The 15750-nt window shown below is 42.6% G+C and overlaps 1 long non-coding RNA gene across 1 annotated transcript in view; it reads left to right on the top strand.

Annotated features, from left to right (window-relative positions):
- The first annotated feature begins 3756 nt into the window (after nt 1–3756).
- The window catches only part of LOC133576525 (uncharacterized), a 103384-nt gene continuing 91390 nt past the window's right edge, over nt 3757–15750 (top strand). Inside the window, exon 1 of the long non-coding RNA XR_012049302.1 lies at nt 3757–3905. This is a non-coding gene — a long non-coding RNA (uncharacterized lncRNA). The remainder of the gene's footprint in view (nt 3906–15750) is intronic.

Raw genomic sequence — 15750 nt, 5'->3', positions numbered from 1 at the left:
ATGGTTTAAGTTTATTTTGAACATGTATACAGATACATCGTACACCATATAATCCACATATTTTCGTTTCTCTTTACTTGTTCAAAAAGTAGTTGGAAGAAGCAAAGATTATTTAATCCTACCCGTTTTCCAATTCATAGCAATTACTAACACACTTGTTCACTTCCTGTTCTTATCGTGTAACACAATTTACATCAATGAAATAATGCAAGTAGCCATTTAAAAGAATATCAACTTTTATTTCTCACTATTGTAAAATTGTTCACCATTGTATTGTAGTTGGGGCAGCACGGTGAGACAAGGGTTAGTGCATGTGCCTCACAATACGAAGGTCCTGAGTAGTCCTGAGTTCAATCCCGGGCTCGGGATCTTTTTGTGTGGAGTTTGCATGTTCTCCCTGTGACTGTGTGGGTGTCCTCCGGGTACTCCGGCTTCCTCCCACCTCCAAAGACATGCACCTGGGGATAGATGGATTGGCAACACTAAATGATCCCTAGTGTGTGAATGTGAGTGTGAATGTTGTCTGTCTATCTGTGTTGGCCCTGTGATGAGGTGGCGACTTGTCCAGGGTGTACCCCGCCTACCGCCCGAATGCAGCTGAGATAGGTTCCAGCACCCACCGCGACCCCAAAAAAGGGACAATCGGTAGGAAATGGATGGATGGGATGCATGTATTGTAGTTGGAAGGCAAATAACTGTTATTCTTAGGTAATAGATAAAAAACGATATATGGACTTTCATTTCTGTAAGCAAAAATGTAACTTAAATATTGAACACACTAGAGTGCATTTTTTTCCCAGTTGGAAAAACAAGGTCAGCCCTTGTCTTTTTGTTTTTTGCCATCACGTGATCACAGCATTCTTGTTCGCTTGTCCGTGTTTATAGACACATATAGCCCATCCATTTTGATGCTGAAATATTAACACAATGGGACATTTGGCTTTGTAATCATATTTTTTGTGAGTCGCGAGGCTCTCTGTCTGTGCTTCCTGTCTGTGCGGTCTCGCTGAGAGACAAGAGACAAAGAATGTGAATGACTGAAAAGAGGGCTCACTGCCTTCAGTTAATTCTACTGTTGAATAAACGTGCTCAGGTGCTGAGAGCGATGCACAGAGTAAAACTTATTTCTCCCTGTTTGAAATGAGGAAGAGGCTCAACAATTCTGATTGGCGAGCACGTCTACCACTCAAATGCCAGTGACCGCGAAGGAAACAAATAGAAACCCCAGCCTCTTGCGGTTATTTATCGCACTAAATAAAACCTGAATGTTGACTAATTGTGCAGCCCTAAAGTGTGCAGCTCGTTTTTGTTATTGGCCCTTGAAATGATTCTACAAATCAAATGACTACAATATTAATAAGATATTTTATATACAGTAATATCTCAACTTACAAGCCTACCATATATTTTGGACTATAAGGCGCACTTAAAATCCTTTAATTTTCTCAAAAATCGACAGTGCGCCTTATAACCCGGTGCACCTAATGTACGGCATAATTCTGGTTGTGCATACTAACCTCGAAGCAATTTTATTTGGTACACAGTGTAATAAGTGTAACCAGTAGATGGCAGTCATACTTAAGAGATACGTGTAGACTGCAATATGATGGCAGTAAACCACACCAAAACTTTAAATGTTCCATTGAGAATAAAGAACATTACACACGGCGCTCAAAAATCTGTCAAAATGTTTTTAGTATGACTCCGGTAAGCTATGAAGCCGCATCGCTTGATGGATTGTCGGCGCATTAAACATACGAGTATTATTATGGTGCGTGTATAAGGACCGCAAAATGGCACCTATTAGCACAGGCCTGGGCAATTATTTTGACTCAGGGGCCAAATTTAGAGAAAAAGATGTGTCTGGGGGCCGGTATATCTATTTTTAGGAACACTAATACAAAACCTCACAATAATGTCTGATTGAATGCTAAAAACGTTATAACAGACCGCCTTAAAAAAAAGAATGGAATTTTTTTTTTTTTACTGAATGAGGCACCCAGAATGTACATGAAAATAAAGAATGTGGGATTTACAATATTAACTATGAATGATAAAACACTGAATATTGACAACATATGAACGTCACACCCACTCTCCGTCGACATACTGTATTTTACAATCAAGCGAAATGCAACAAAACAGCGAAAAATGAACGCGAAGGGTACAAATAAACCCACCGACAATCTGATATATCACTAAGCTTTAGAACTTTGTAGTGAAAATCTCCTTCCGCGTCTGTCCCTGACACCTGCATTTCAGGCTGACACTCCGGAAACACTCTGTGGAAATGCTCCTCCACCCACACTGCTTGGTAGCAGTCTGGGTGGACTAACTAATTAGATTACCATAGTAACTAGATTATCATGCAAAAGCGCAGATTCCAACCATTGAAATACTTTGTATAGTTCAAGACGGTCATTTGAAAACATCACTGCACATCATAATGGCGGCTACAGTTTCCATCTTAAAGATCTTAATTTGCCCAGGTCTGTATTAGCATATTACCTGACGTTTTGTTTCACAATATTATGCAAAACCAACTTTTCTTACCTTCTGGTACCTGCTGATGTGTATTTAGGATCTGCATAAGTCCTGAAAATGTGCGCGCTTCCGCAATTGTAGTCTGTGCCGACAACGTAGTCATGAGCTTCTTCTTTTTCTCTACCTTCTTATGTGGCGTTCAAATTCCGCTGTTGCCATTTCTAATATAAAGTAGCGTAAAGTTCTTACTTATATCTGCCTAGCTATCAAAGCGCTAAAAACTGTAGTGGATTTACATAATTCACCCACGGAACTTTAGTTACGAGAGGGTTCCGGTCGGACGGTTTTCCACGGGACACCATTCCGGCGTTGATGTGGCATTATTGAGCCACGGATGAGAAGATGCTGCTCCGTTATTGATTCAAGTAAAGTCTGAATGTCGTTAAAACAGTTAGCTCCATCTTTTGACACTTCTTCCACTCCCGTGCTTGCACGCTACACCGCTACAACAAAGATGACGGGGAGAAGACGCTGTCGAAGGTGAACCACGTCGGTAAGACCGCCCACAAAATGGCGCATCCTGAAGAGATGCTCAGAAATCTACTTGAAAATGGTCTGTATTACATAATCTATGCAACACTTTCCCCAAAGGACCACCATCACATGGTATGTGCACCACAAGATTGTGTTTTAAATTTAGAAAAAAATCATAATATGACCCTTTTAATGCGCCTTTTTATCCGATGCGCCCTATGGTCCGAAAAATACGGTAATTGGTTCTTTGACAGAGCTCGTCACTCAAAACACAATTTTAACATGTAACATGCCTTTTAAAAAGAAAAACACATATTTAGATAACTGGCACAAAAGTTGACTCCGACCTCAGTATTACGCTTGAACTGCATTGCCTACTCGGTTGCATGGTCGATCATGTTGATGATTTATTTCTTCAATTCAATGAATATCCACTTAGCACTGTTCTTCACACGTACTTTTTTCCTTTCAATGGTTGGAAAAACAAAGTTATGTCGATCTCTAGCTACAAGCTAATACTAGCGAGTAAGACCCGAACTAGCAACAGGGAGGCTCGTAACTGAAATGTATGCTCACAACTTAAAGCATAACAATAAGCCCAGCCACTGCTCGTGTCTCAAAGTTGTGGTACTTGTAAGTGGAGAAACTTGTGTAATTGTGGACTTAACCTGAGCTAATCCGCTGAAGGATGAACACGCCTCCATCTCCCTGTCTCTTCTTTTATATATGTAGCCGGAGTCACTGACACGCCGCCGACTGACTGCACACTCAATTAGCCGTCAACCTTTCCCGGGCCGGCACAAGGAGATGGGGGCGAGTTCATCCAAGCGTTCCAACCTATGGCAGCCAGAAGAGCTGGAAGCAATACACAGACTTGAGGATAGCTGGTGAGTTTTTTTGTCTCCTCTTGGAGAATAAAGGTTAATAACAGTCCTTTCTTGTGTCATATTTGACATGACCAGCCATCGCAGTAATTACAATCATTACATGCCAAAGGATGTCGAGTTATCCCTCTTAAACACAGGCCGCACAAAGGAAATCAATTATTCAATCAGAGCTCTCCCATTCAGCCCAGCCTGAGTTCACTTAATTTTGGGCCTGGGTGAATCTGCCGCAAATAAACCCCGCGACCGGGGGGGGGGGAAGACACAGGCCCCTAATTTGTAGCCTTTCAGCCGGTCAATCAAGTTCTCAAAGGAATGCAAGCTTATTCTGACAATCAGAATGAGAATGGGTTTCATCTGCTACTTTACATAAGTTATCTGGCGATAAAGAGGGCAGAGGAGGGGGTGGAGGAGTTTCTGTTGGCAAGTGCCCCCCCCCTCCTTCACCTCATCTTCATCTCGCCTGTGCCTACCGCGATTGGCAACGTGTAATTTAAGAGCACGGGCACAAAGACCAAATGCCAAGCCCATAATGGAAGCTGGATGTGTTCTGATTCTAATGGGTTTCTCTGCTCGGGGCCTAGGGCCTGTAATTAAGATCACCAGGACACCGGAGATGAGACAGACGCACAAAGTGCTCGGGACCGGGATCAAGAGAAGGGAGGGGGAGATAGATCAGTGATTGGTGCACGGGAAAAATATAAAAGTTGGACTTTTTTCAATGGAGTCCGACGTGTTGACTCTCAGGAAGAGGCTGTCTGGTTCATTAGGCCGACTCCTCCTCGCTCCAACTCGTCCTGGCTAACTTTCAAGCATTCGTGCGTGTCTTTGATTGCTTATGAAGGGTGACACACAGCGGAGAGCAGCTTAACTTCAGAGAGAATTGCGATTAGCAAGCGGCGACTCCATCAGCATTCCTGTAGGGATATTTGATCAATCTGACTGATGAAAGGACTTGTGCGGGCCTTCATATCCGCACGGAGGACAGGAAGTGGCGTCCTCCCCGCCATTCGCTCGCTCCCTAGCGTTGTTTTGGTCCCGAGGACACACTCGAGCTGCTGGTGCTCCGGGTGGCTGTGTGTTCAGACCTTTTTCCGTTTAATTAGATTTGTTAAAACAATTTTTGGAGTGCTTTATTCGGTAAAAGCTCTCAGGGGTTAATATCCATGGAACACTTCTCTGTTCGGCTTCTTTTCACCAATGGAGCATAAATTATTTAAATTATTCAGAATTGTGCGACCTTTTATCTCACCCCCTTTGAAGGCAGCAAATTAAAAATGCAAATGGGCTAACTAATTAATATGCAAATGCATTCATTCCCAGTTAACAATTAGCAATTAAACCTGCAGTGTCTAGAAAGAGCACTGGCAAAATTAGCAACTTCTTTTTGCATTTGAAAAATAGTCGCGGCCTCCCAAAAAAAGGAAAGAAGATGATTGATGAAATGACATTAAGTGACGACCACCTGCTTGGCTGTAAACAAAGTGAATAGGATGTCATGTCGCAGATAGAAAAATCAGAGTGGCGCCGTGTCGCTAAAATAACAAAGGTGTGTCTTCTTTTTTTTGTCCTGCTTTGCTTCAAAGGTGCATGTTTCATAACTCAATCAAGCCTAATTACGACATGTCAGGCAGAGATGTTGAAGCTAGTCTTAGTGGACCATAAAAATCAGGTTTGTCCACATTATGATCATGTTTACATGCCATTACCTGGATTTGTCCTCCATGTACTGTGGTACCTTGGTTTTCCTCAACCGTACTTTTATTTAAATTTTACCCACAAAGTTACGGGTTATCGCACGGCCAAACAATACACGTACCATTGATCGCGTACCATCCAACAGACTCATGTGTTCAAACAAAGAATCCCACGCATTGGTGACTGCGCCTGTGTGCCTGATTTTGCAAAATAATCCACCACTAGGCCAAAGAAAATTGTGAGTGCCAGCCCTTTGATAAATAAGTGAGAAACACTATTTTTTAAGAAGTTGTGGCAAAGTCTTTGACAAAAAGGGGCTTAAGGATGTCCCAATCAACATTTTTAGCCTCTGACCATGATCCAATTTTTTTGTCCTCAGAGCCGATCTGATCCAGATTATAGAACTAAATATGTTTTAAAGCAAATAACTGTTTAAATATTTCTTACCTCCAGATGTGCACAAACTACACTTAAACACATTATGTCCGCTGTAATATTGGCACAGATTACACATATTACGTTTCTAATGGTTATGCTGATGTCAAATAGTAGACAATATCAAGAAATTATCTTGGATTGGGCTACAAATATGACGCTACTACCAAGAATGTATGGGGGCGGAGGAAGGTCCGAAGCCAAGTAAGACTGGCAGGAGAGTATTTTCAAATGAATACAAATGTATGAACCTAATGATTTGACACTTTGGCATTGTTTACCACAAGTGTCCAACATTGTAACATTTATAAGTCGGAAACAACAAAAATCATCATAGGTCCCCTTTAAATCTACATTAAAAAAAGAATATCTGTTATCGACATTGGGGCTGCAACTAATGGCTATTTTAATAGTTGACTAGTCATCGACATAACGATCGGTCGACTAATTGGATTAAAAAGTGGACACCTATTCAGTGGTTCTAACTAAATTCATATTGAGATATGTGCTAACTAATCATAAAAACAATAACAATTCAGAACTATGTATTTGTGAACTGTGCTGCTCATTAAGCTGTTAAACTGTTGTCCATTTTAAAGCAGGCGGTAGAAAGCCATCGATTGTACCACAGATTTTTTTTTATGGACTGCAAAATTAATATAACCAATAATGACATCATTAAAATAGTCATCATCGAAGCAATGTTCTTTATTCCACAAACCTGCATGCATGTACAGTATATTGACATAGTTTAGCTGGTGGACTCTGGCTAAAGTGATAGCTATAGCTTGCTAGCTAACAAGCTAACTATCTTACTTATGAAAGTCGCAGACCACATCCTCCAGGTGTCCGACATGCCTTTGCTTTAAATGCTTCCTCTTTGCAGACATACTGTCACGGAAAGTGAGTTCCTCTTTGCAAATTGAGCAAGTTATTCATGTTTTTGATGTGTTTCGGGTGAAATGTTCACATACTTGGCATGTTTTTGCTTGCGGCGTTATTGCAGTGGCTGCAGTCATTTTTGTTGTTGTTTCTTGTCGTCCCCGGTCACGTTGACACAAGGATGTTTGTTTCCCTCTGTAAAAACTTGAGCGATGACGTCACAATCTGTTATCGACAAATACATTTCCATCCATCCATTTTCTACCGCTTGTCCCTTTTGGGGTTGCGGGGGGTCGCTGGAGCCTATCTCAGCTGCAATTGTCACAACCAATTTTATTGTCGATATTTATCGTCAACTAATCTTTCCACACTTAAATGACATCGGTCTCTAGAAGCTATTTGTATCCGCATGAGCTTGACAAAAAGTATAGTGCATCCCTAATGTGCATAATTTCTGAAAACCGAGGTACCACTGTACTTAACTTGATTGCTGAAAGTTCTTTACTTCATTTTTGGATGTGGTTTATGGGTGGGGGTGCTTCTATAGAGATTGTATCTTCTGACCATCTTAAGCCCACTGTGATTGTCTCAACCAAATACATCAACATGAAACTGTTTCTTGTTGCTCCTTTAGCAGAAAACTATCTCTGGACTTGCATGGTTTTTAATCGGACAGCTATGAAATGTGTCATTTATTGTCCTGGTTGGCGTCTATCAATCCTATTTGGAATGTCAAGAATGGCTTTGTCGCACATATAAAAACTATCTCGTGAGCGTCTTTGATTTTGGTTATGGTCACAACAACAGGAAGCGATCGCCGACCACTTTTCCTATTTCCTCCCCAACGCAATCTTACACTCCACGCTATCTCCCACATTACACCTCATGATAGCGAACGCTCCACAGTCGACATCAATCATGCGCGGCGAGCCTCCACTCTGTGGATTTAAGCGCATCCCGATGCGGCGGTGCGATAGCAGGAAGGTGCTGAGGGCCAGGAGGCGTGAACTGCACCTCCTTAAAGGTTATCTGCCATACGCAGACCCGGGGGCAGGCGCCTCATGCGGCGCCCGCGCACGCCGCCGCCATTCATCCGAGAACATACAAAGTGATGATGCATGCATGGAGATCAGTGTCAGCATTGGTGCTGTGACAATAGAGGTCAGTCAGTCAGTCAATCACCAGGGAAGGGGTGGGGGGGTGACTAGAACGAGGTACTTTTTAATATAAATACGCCGCCTCATATACAAATAATAAATGTCAGCGCTGGACTTGATCTCTTGTCAGGTTGGAACTTATACCAGAGGGCTCAGCGGCGCCACCTTTGACGTGGTGATTACTGCGCCTTTAAACGCCAGTGTGTTTCATTAACTTGCATTTAGTGCCCACTTCCCCTGACGCCCCCGGTGTTATATTGCCAAAGAAGGTTCATATTTTATTTATTGCACTTTAATATTGTTTTTGAATATTTGCGCTGCCTTTAGGCCTCACGCGCAGTCACATCGCGCTGTTTAATTTCTCTGCGGAATTGATTTTCTATGGCTGCGAGTGGCGTTTGATTAAAAAAAATGTTGCGGCGTAAAAATGTAAACAAAGCCTTTTGCGACAATATCTTTGGATTACACTCACATTTACCACCTTAATTGATTTGATTCTTGTTTACGTTGCGTGGTGGGCGCTAGATTGAGCGCCGTTTAAGAAATTCACACCTCGCCGGCCGCTTGTACCGCTTCCTCGTCCGGTTTTAATTTTGAATACACACGGTGGTAATGTACAGCAGTGTAATTAGTGCGCCGTGCGGCAGACGAGCATCTCTTTATCCGCTCACTCGTGGAATAAATAGAGCTAAAACACAAAAAAAGCGGGCAAAGAGTCTCTTTCAAGCAAATAGGCTGGGGGTGGGCTAGATAATTAATTCTGAGATTAATGTACTGTAGCAGTGGTGTGTTATTAAAACGCTATTTTTAAATTACAGCTCAGAAAGCACCCCCTTGGGATTAAGAGTGTTAGCCACTGATCTCTGCTTAAGTTATGGAGGAAAGGGTGGAGGGAGGGGGCAGGGGGTACTTTATAAGCCCAGGTCGCTTCTTACAGCTCGACACCGAGAGTCTTTTTGGTGTTTGCGCTCCTCTGTGGTTTGCCTAAATCGCCTTTAGTCTCTTCATTAATGCAGTTAGAACTTTTGCTTGATAGATAGGAAAGTGCCGCGGCGGGCTCACAGCAAGCGTTTGATGCCCGGATATCTGGCCGCGTTAGCTACGAAAAAAAAACACTTGCTTGCTGTGTTGGAGACGGTGCACACGTTCTGTGGCTATGCAAGTTAAAATGGGCCAAACCTACTTAATAATTTAGTGAAGATGATACGGTTTCTTTGTCTTTGGCCTCATCAGTCCAAAATAAGCTTTTTGACATGATGTTACTGGACAAAATCTTTCATTTCCAATGTATATCTACTTTTTTATTTAATTAAAGAGCTAAAAAGTATGCTTAAATAAAAGCCACACCGTGTACATTTTTGGACATATTGTATTTTGTACATACACTATATTGGCCATACATATAAGCTACAGGTGTGCACACTGAAACATGAAATATTTACACAGGCGCTTATGTTCATCCACAAATTTAACAAAAGATCGTGCTTGTAACACGGCAGCCATTAGTACCGGAAAAGTCATTGAGCGCTATCTTCGTCCTCATCCTCCTCCTGCGCTCTGAAGTAGTCTTCTTTGGTGTCGGAGTTGAAAAGACTCAAAATTGCTTCGTCCGATATTTTCTCAGCCTTGTTTGTCTTGAGGCAAATTGGCCTCTGAGCTTGTGCCGTCTTCTTCACATTCAGCAATCCAGCCTTTCGAAACCCTTTGGTTATAGTAGATTTCCGTTCTGTGCAGCAACTCTATTTTCTTTATCGATAGCCAGGTTCAACCCGAAAGCTGCATCGTATGCATTTTGTTGTGTCTTTGTCATCATGAGGGTGAGTTCATAACATGCTATATGGTTGACTGAATGATTGTGTGAGTGCATTTCATTTAATGTAACAATTTAATTAGTCCACCGTGACCCATTCAGCAAGTTCAGAATTGTATAAAGCGCAGGGTTAGAAGAATGGGGAAAATGTTGTGCCTTACACTCCGGAGATTTACGGTACATTTTGCTAACTTCTTTAGAAGCGAACTCTAGTGCCCAAACAAAGAATTCATTGTGTTATTTACTGAATACAACTGCAAAATAAGCACGTGTCAAATTGTCACGCATGCAAGAAACACAGTCTTTAAGCCAGTGGTCTGTTTATTTTTTTTTTTCACAGATCAGTTGTGAAAGTGTCATTTCCTGAAGAGTCTTCCTCTGCAGTTTGCGTGTACTTGTGTGTTTGTGAAGGCAGTATTCGCACTCCTGTTCTGTTTTTAACGTTGGCGACAAGCACCTGTAGCTGCTGGCAGATCAATCCGCATGTGTCGCAGTTCTGGAGAGACCTTGAGGCCTTTCTCAGCAGCGGCAGAGACGAGTCCGTCCTGCTAGCCATAATTAGCACGGGCCCCGTTGATGCTCCGATAATGAGCGGCAGTTCATTAGCGCAGCACTAATTGCTACCTTCATCGTCAACGCCGCCACAACCACTGGTGCTATGCCACTACCACCGGCGCTATGCCACTACCACCGGCGCTACGCCACTACCAGCCCCAAAACCCCCGCACTGCCAAAACATTTTCTCATCTGCAAGATAAAAGCAAAAGTAGTCGTTAACCTGTTGGGAAATTGGATCAGAAACAGATGGAATATTGTGTTTGCTTTAGTTTAGACTGATTTTAGCGTGTTTGTGTGCGTGCGTGTGTGCGTGCGTACGTGTGGGTGCGTGCGTGCGTGTGTCTGCGTGCGTGTGAGAGGAATTTACTGTGCAGATGCACGTAGGCGGGATGGTGTTTTGTCCAAGGACGGGTCATCACACTAATTGCTAGGAACCAAGCACATGTTCGCTGATTCAGCTTACGCTCAACCTCACCTGCAGCGTACTGTTTACATTAAGGGCAACATTGTGTTCTCGCAACTGTGTTCCGATTTAAATTTAATGAGACATTGCATGTGAAAACTGCATTTTGTTCTTTCAGGTTGAACTTTTATTATTCTAAGATCAGGTGATGTTTCGTATTTCCCCAATGTAAACACATCTAATGTAAACACATGTAAATCTTCACAGACAAACAAAAAAAGATGTACAAAAATGTAACGTTGCCATCTGAGGCCATTGTTTCCCTTGCTTTGTGTTTTGCACATCTGCACTAATTGCCCCTCAATGCTAATTGACATGTCTGGCACTGCTGTATGCCAGTCATTTTATTAGGTACACATGTTTAGCCTACTGAATTGATAGTATTCATGCCTTTATGATCTTCTACTGGTCATTGAAAGAGCACATTTTCACACCAACCAGGGTGGTTGACTCTGGGGAAAAAAAAAAAATGTTGTTCTGAAAAAAACCCATTGTCAGCATAATCCAGCCCCGCTTTTTGTATGATTCAGTTTTTGATGAATATTTATGGCAAAAGTTTGCCAAAAATTGCACTCGTGCACGGCATGTGAAAACAGCCGGGCAATGACACCATTCCGGCCCCTGAGTTCAGTTCAAAACTTAGGTAACAAAGGATAATACAGAAAATCACCAAAAATACTAGAGCGCTCCTGTTGTACAGAAGAACTTAGACCAGTGTAAACACTGGCAGATCGTTACATTTTAACCTATAGTGGACACTTGTGTTTTGCTTAACAGGCCTTTTATTTTGTGAAATTTGTAACATTGACGAAAGAAATAGACAAAAACAATTGCCCACTACAGAGCATTCTGGTTCTCAAAATATGAATAATAGTGACGGGAGAAGTCGACCACCCCTCCAGTCCTTAGGTTTCTGGAAATGCGGCCTGTAGAACAATTTGATTAAATAGTCTTGCTCTTGTATTATTCCAAAATGTTTTTATTTTTCATTTAAATAGATCTTTGTCTAGCTTTTCGGAACAGATTACTAACGAAAACCGAAGTACCACTGTACTTTGATCTACGCAACCAATAAGTAAAGTACTCCTAAAGGCCAAAGGGAGTCCAATCCTTCTGTACAACCTGCTATGTGTAACAACTGAGTAATGTTTCCAGTCAGAACTGAATTTTATTTCCACCCAGTCACACATATGCCTGTTTTAGCTTTAATAGATACTTAGCCATCCAAATTGCCACTTGAACGCTTTGTAGAGAAGCTACGGATGCAATTCTCGGACAGGCAGACCAACTTGTCTGTAAGTGCTGTGGTAATATCCGTCAGGGTCGTGTGTTTCGACATAACAAGTGTCCATTCCGGAGGCAATCTCACCTCGAGCGAGCGATCCGTGTTCTCCTCTGCCGCTGCTAAGAGTCTTTATCAGCGAGGCCATGATGAATCCTCAGCAGACCGCCACTCTGCGTGGACTCGGAGTGAGCGTGCATTTTAATGAAATCTCTTCTCGTCTGCTTTGTACGGCACGAGGATGTCTAAACTCTCTGCCTTGTCAAGCGCCATATCAAACACAATAACAACAGCAGTCTTCACCCCCCCCCCTTTTTTTTGTCTGCTTTCTTTAATACCTTCCTTGACATTTTCCTTTCTTGGACTGCATCTCCAAAGGCTGCTTTCATCTGCCTTTCATGATGGACTCATATACATTCTTTAAAGGCAACTTACCTGAGCGCCACGTCACAGTTTGTTGCTACAGTCAATCACGGAGACGACGAGAGTCCTTTGTCGATGGGGGTTTTGAACCAGAAGGTGCGAGGCAGGAACCCGGTGATCACAGCATCAAAGCTGCCAGTCAGCCCTGAGGCAGAGCTGCATTCTATTGACAAGCAATCTTATGGAAAAGAATGCAAGAACGATCAGGAAAACGTGCTTTGAGTGACACGAAATATTGATGATCCAATATGTGATGTGGCTTCTCTCCTCTGTGACTGCGGTCGTTGGTTCTTCGGATTCTGGGAACTCTTTAAAATATAACCATTTAGAGTTTTGCATAGAAGGATTTGATTCCATACCTTTCTAGATTGTACAAGTAGCTAATGCATAGATGCTAGTATGTAGGGAATATGATTTCTCCTACAGTTCTAATCAGCAGCAGCAATGTGTTCATCATTCAGGCTTGTTGGATAGGACTTGGACGTGAATGGAATTCGTGATCACACAAGTACTCCACACGATGTTGAAGTCACGTGAACGATATAGAGAATGTTGATGGCCTGGTGTCAGTTGTCCTCAGAAAGTGCTAAAAAGTTAAGATCAAGGTCTTTACCGACTCATAATCTGTTTTCCTGGTCAGCATCGCCTTTGGGAAGGTCAACATGCCCTCACTCCAGTGCAAAGTCAATAAACGGGCACTCCTGAATGGCATAAAAAACTAATTCTAAACTTTCAAAATGTGAAGAAAAATATGCACCCGTCATCTCGAACTTGAAAACTATTACAAGACGTGGAAGTACGTTTTATGAATTTTTTTAATTTTTAATTTACGGTTTTTGTGTGTGCTTTCTTGCAGAATGGATAGTGTTTGAAAATCTAGCAGATTAATAAACATGATCCCTTTGATGGCACCCAGTAATCCTTGAAATTCTCACAGTGAAGCTGACCTTACACAGGGTAAAATGTCTCACCCTTCGGTGGATGTCTAAGAATAACACTTTTTTTTTCATAAATATATTTTCTAGAAGCGTACTCAAGAGATGTAGATTGGTGTTAATTGTGTACACAGAGTTTCCTTGCAACCACTGTAAGACAATTACTTCACAGCACATTTGGATCCGGGCTCAGTTAAGCCACTGAAGTCATTGTTTCACTCTAAATTAAGCAAAAGTTCCAGTAGACGAGCAGTAATTATTCATAATCCTAACAAATTTTGAGTGCAGCTACTCCATATGGCTCAGTCATTTTTGGCATTATTGACACATCTTGCATATTTTTGCACATTAATTTTTGTTTGCCAAGAGGGACTTCTCCTGCGATGTCTCGCTCAGCGGCATGGCCCAGTCGGGATGGCCGGCCCAGCTGAGACACAAAGATTGGTTTTGTTCTGCTTCCGCCATCTTGACGCACTCGCCAGCGCTGTTGCTTCCTGTCAGGTGACGACCATGGTAAACAATCCTGTCCGTGCTGCCGACTGAATGTGTTGTTGTCTGGCTTTTATAGACGATATAGCTTGTGATTAGAAGATGTTTGCCTTTGATGGCAACTCAATTTTACCATTAGAAAAATCCCTCTAGTCGACATTTGATTTTGGTCTCGAGTTACACAATTTGGAAACAAAAACCCTGTTATGCATCTCCACTGCAGTGGACGCTGGTTTTAATAAAATAATGCAGTCAGAGGTGTAAATGTAACAATGTTTAATTCGTGCTAGTAGTTTGTATGAGAGTCCCTAACTTGACATCAGTGGTGATGGTATCACATTGGAAGGTGAAACATCTTTTCAAGCAGCAAAAACTAATTTATCCTAATGAAAATATTACTTCTGAGGTTAAAGTGTAGCTGTTGTGGTGTTTTGTATTTCCTTTCTCTTTTTAACTATATCCTGCTCCTCTCGGTGGACATTTTTCATGTTTTGCACGTTTCCCAACCAGTTGTCGTGCTGGTGTCGAAATATGTCGTCGGGTGTCTGTGGCCGGCTGCGTGTTGCGCTCCCGCCGCCTCTCCGAGATTTACATAAATAAGCTCCCAGTCCCAGCATGCCCACGCTGTTGCCCAGGTGCAGGCACATTTGCATATAGAGCTGGGATAGGGCTCCCCTGGGTCCCCTTGGCGACTGCGGCGCGGGCAGGGGGCCGGCTGTGCCGCAAATGAGATCTGAATTGGAACCCGGCCGCCCTCCATTTTATGTGTGCGTGCGGAGGCGCGAAGCAAGGCGGGGAATGACCATGGAGAGAAATAAGAGATAACAAGGGAGTGGGAGAAAGATGGAGGCGGGGACTGGGTTACACGTGGCAGGCCCATGTTTGACTTGTAAAGCAGATTATTGACAGCAGAGGGGATCAATCACCTGTTTACATTATGTAATGAATCCCACGATGCCTTTCAACGGAGCTGATGTATGACAGCGCCCACTATTCGATGTAAAGCAAAGCAATAGCGAGCGCAGTACCTCTTGACTCCGTCTGATGGCCTCCATCATGCTTTTCCATTACCACTGGGTCTCAGTGGCCTTTTGAATCAGCACAATATAGCTTGGCGAGCCCACTCCTGATTAGTCACATGCGGCTCCTCTGACAATACTCTCGCCATCTGAGCACCATCGAGGCATCTCACGCGCTCTCTCGCGCCTTCTGATTGGGCCGCCAGCCAGAGGAGTCTTGTGGGATCATGGAAGAAAACCTGAATCCATTCAAGGAAGCACACATTAAAATGTACAATTACATGTTTTGGGAAGTGCTTTTATCTGGTTAGACAATTTTAGCAGTATTGAAGCCATAAAATTACAAAGCAAGGAATTCAATGATTTTAAAGTAATGTTGTAAACACGCCCCTTGTGGCCACAATCTGTAAAAACACTCCCATCCTCTCCTCACTTGACGTTTTTTTCAGCATGTCCATAGTGAATTTACCGTAAGCATTTAACGGCGACAAATGGCCACAATCAACAAGGGAATGCCTTGAAGGTTTGCTTGGCATGATTTTATTAATTTTTTTGCATCTACGAGAGGTAGAGATATCAACGCACACGCAACGCTTCTTAGGGCGGCGGATATTTTGACCTCAATTAGCACGGCATGACTGTCTGAGAAAAACTTAAGGCCAAACCAGAAGGGTTTGTCCCCCGTCAAGGATGCTGG

The sequence above is a fragment of the Nerophis lumbriciformis genome, linkage group LG34, assembly GCF_033978685.3.
Source record: "Nerophis lumbriciformis linkage group LG34, RoL_Nlum_v2.1, whole genome shotgun sequence".
Lineage (NCBI taxonomy): Eukaryota > Metazoa > Chordata > Actinopteri > Syngnathiformes > Syngnathidae > Nerophis > Nerophis lumbriciformis.
This window is presented reverse-complemented; position numbering and strand designations above follow the sequence as displayed.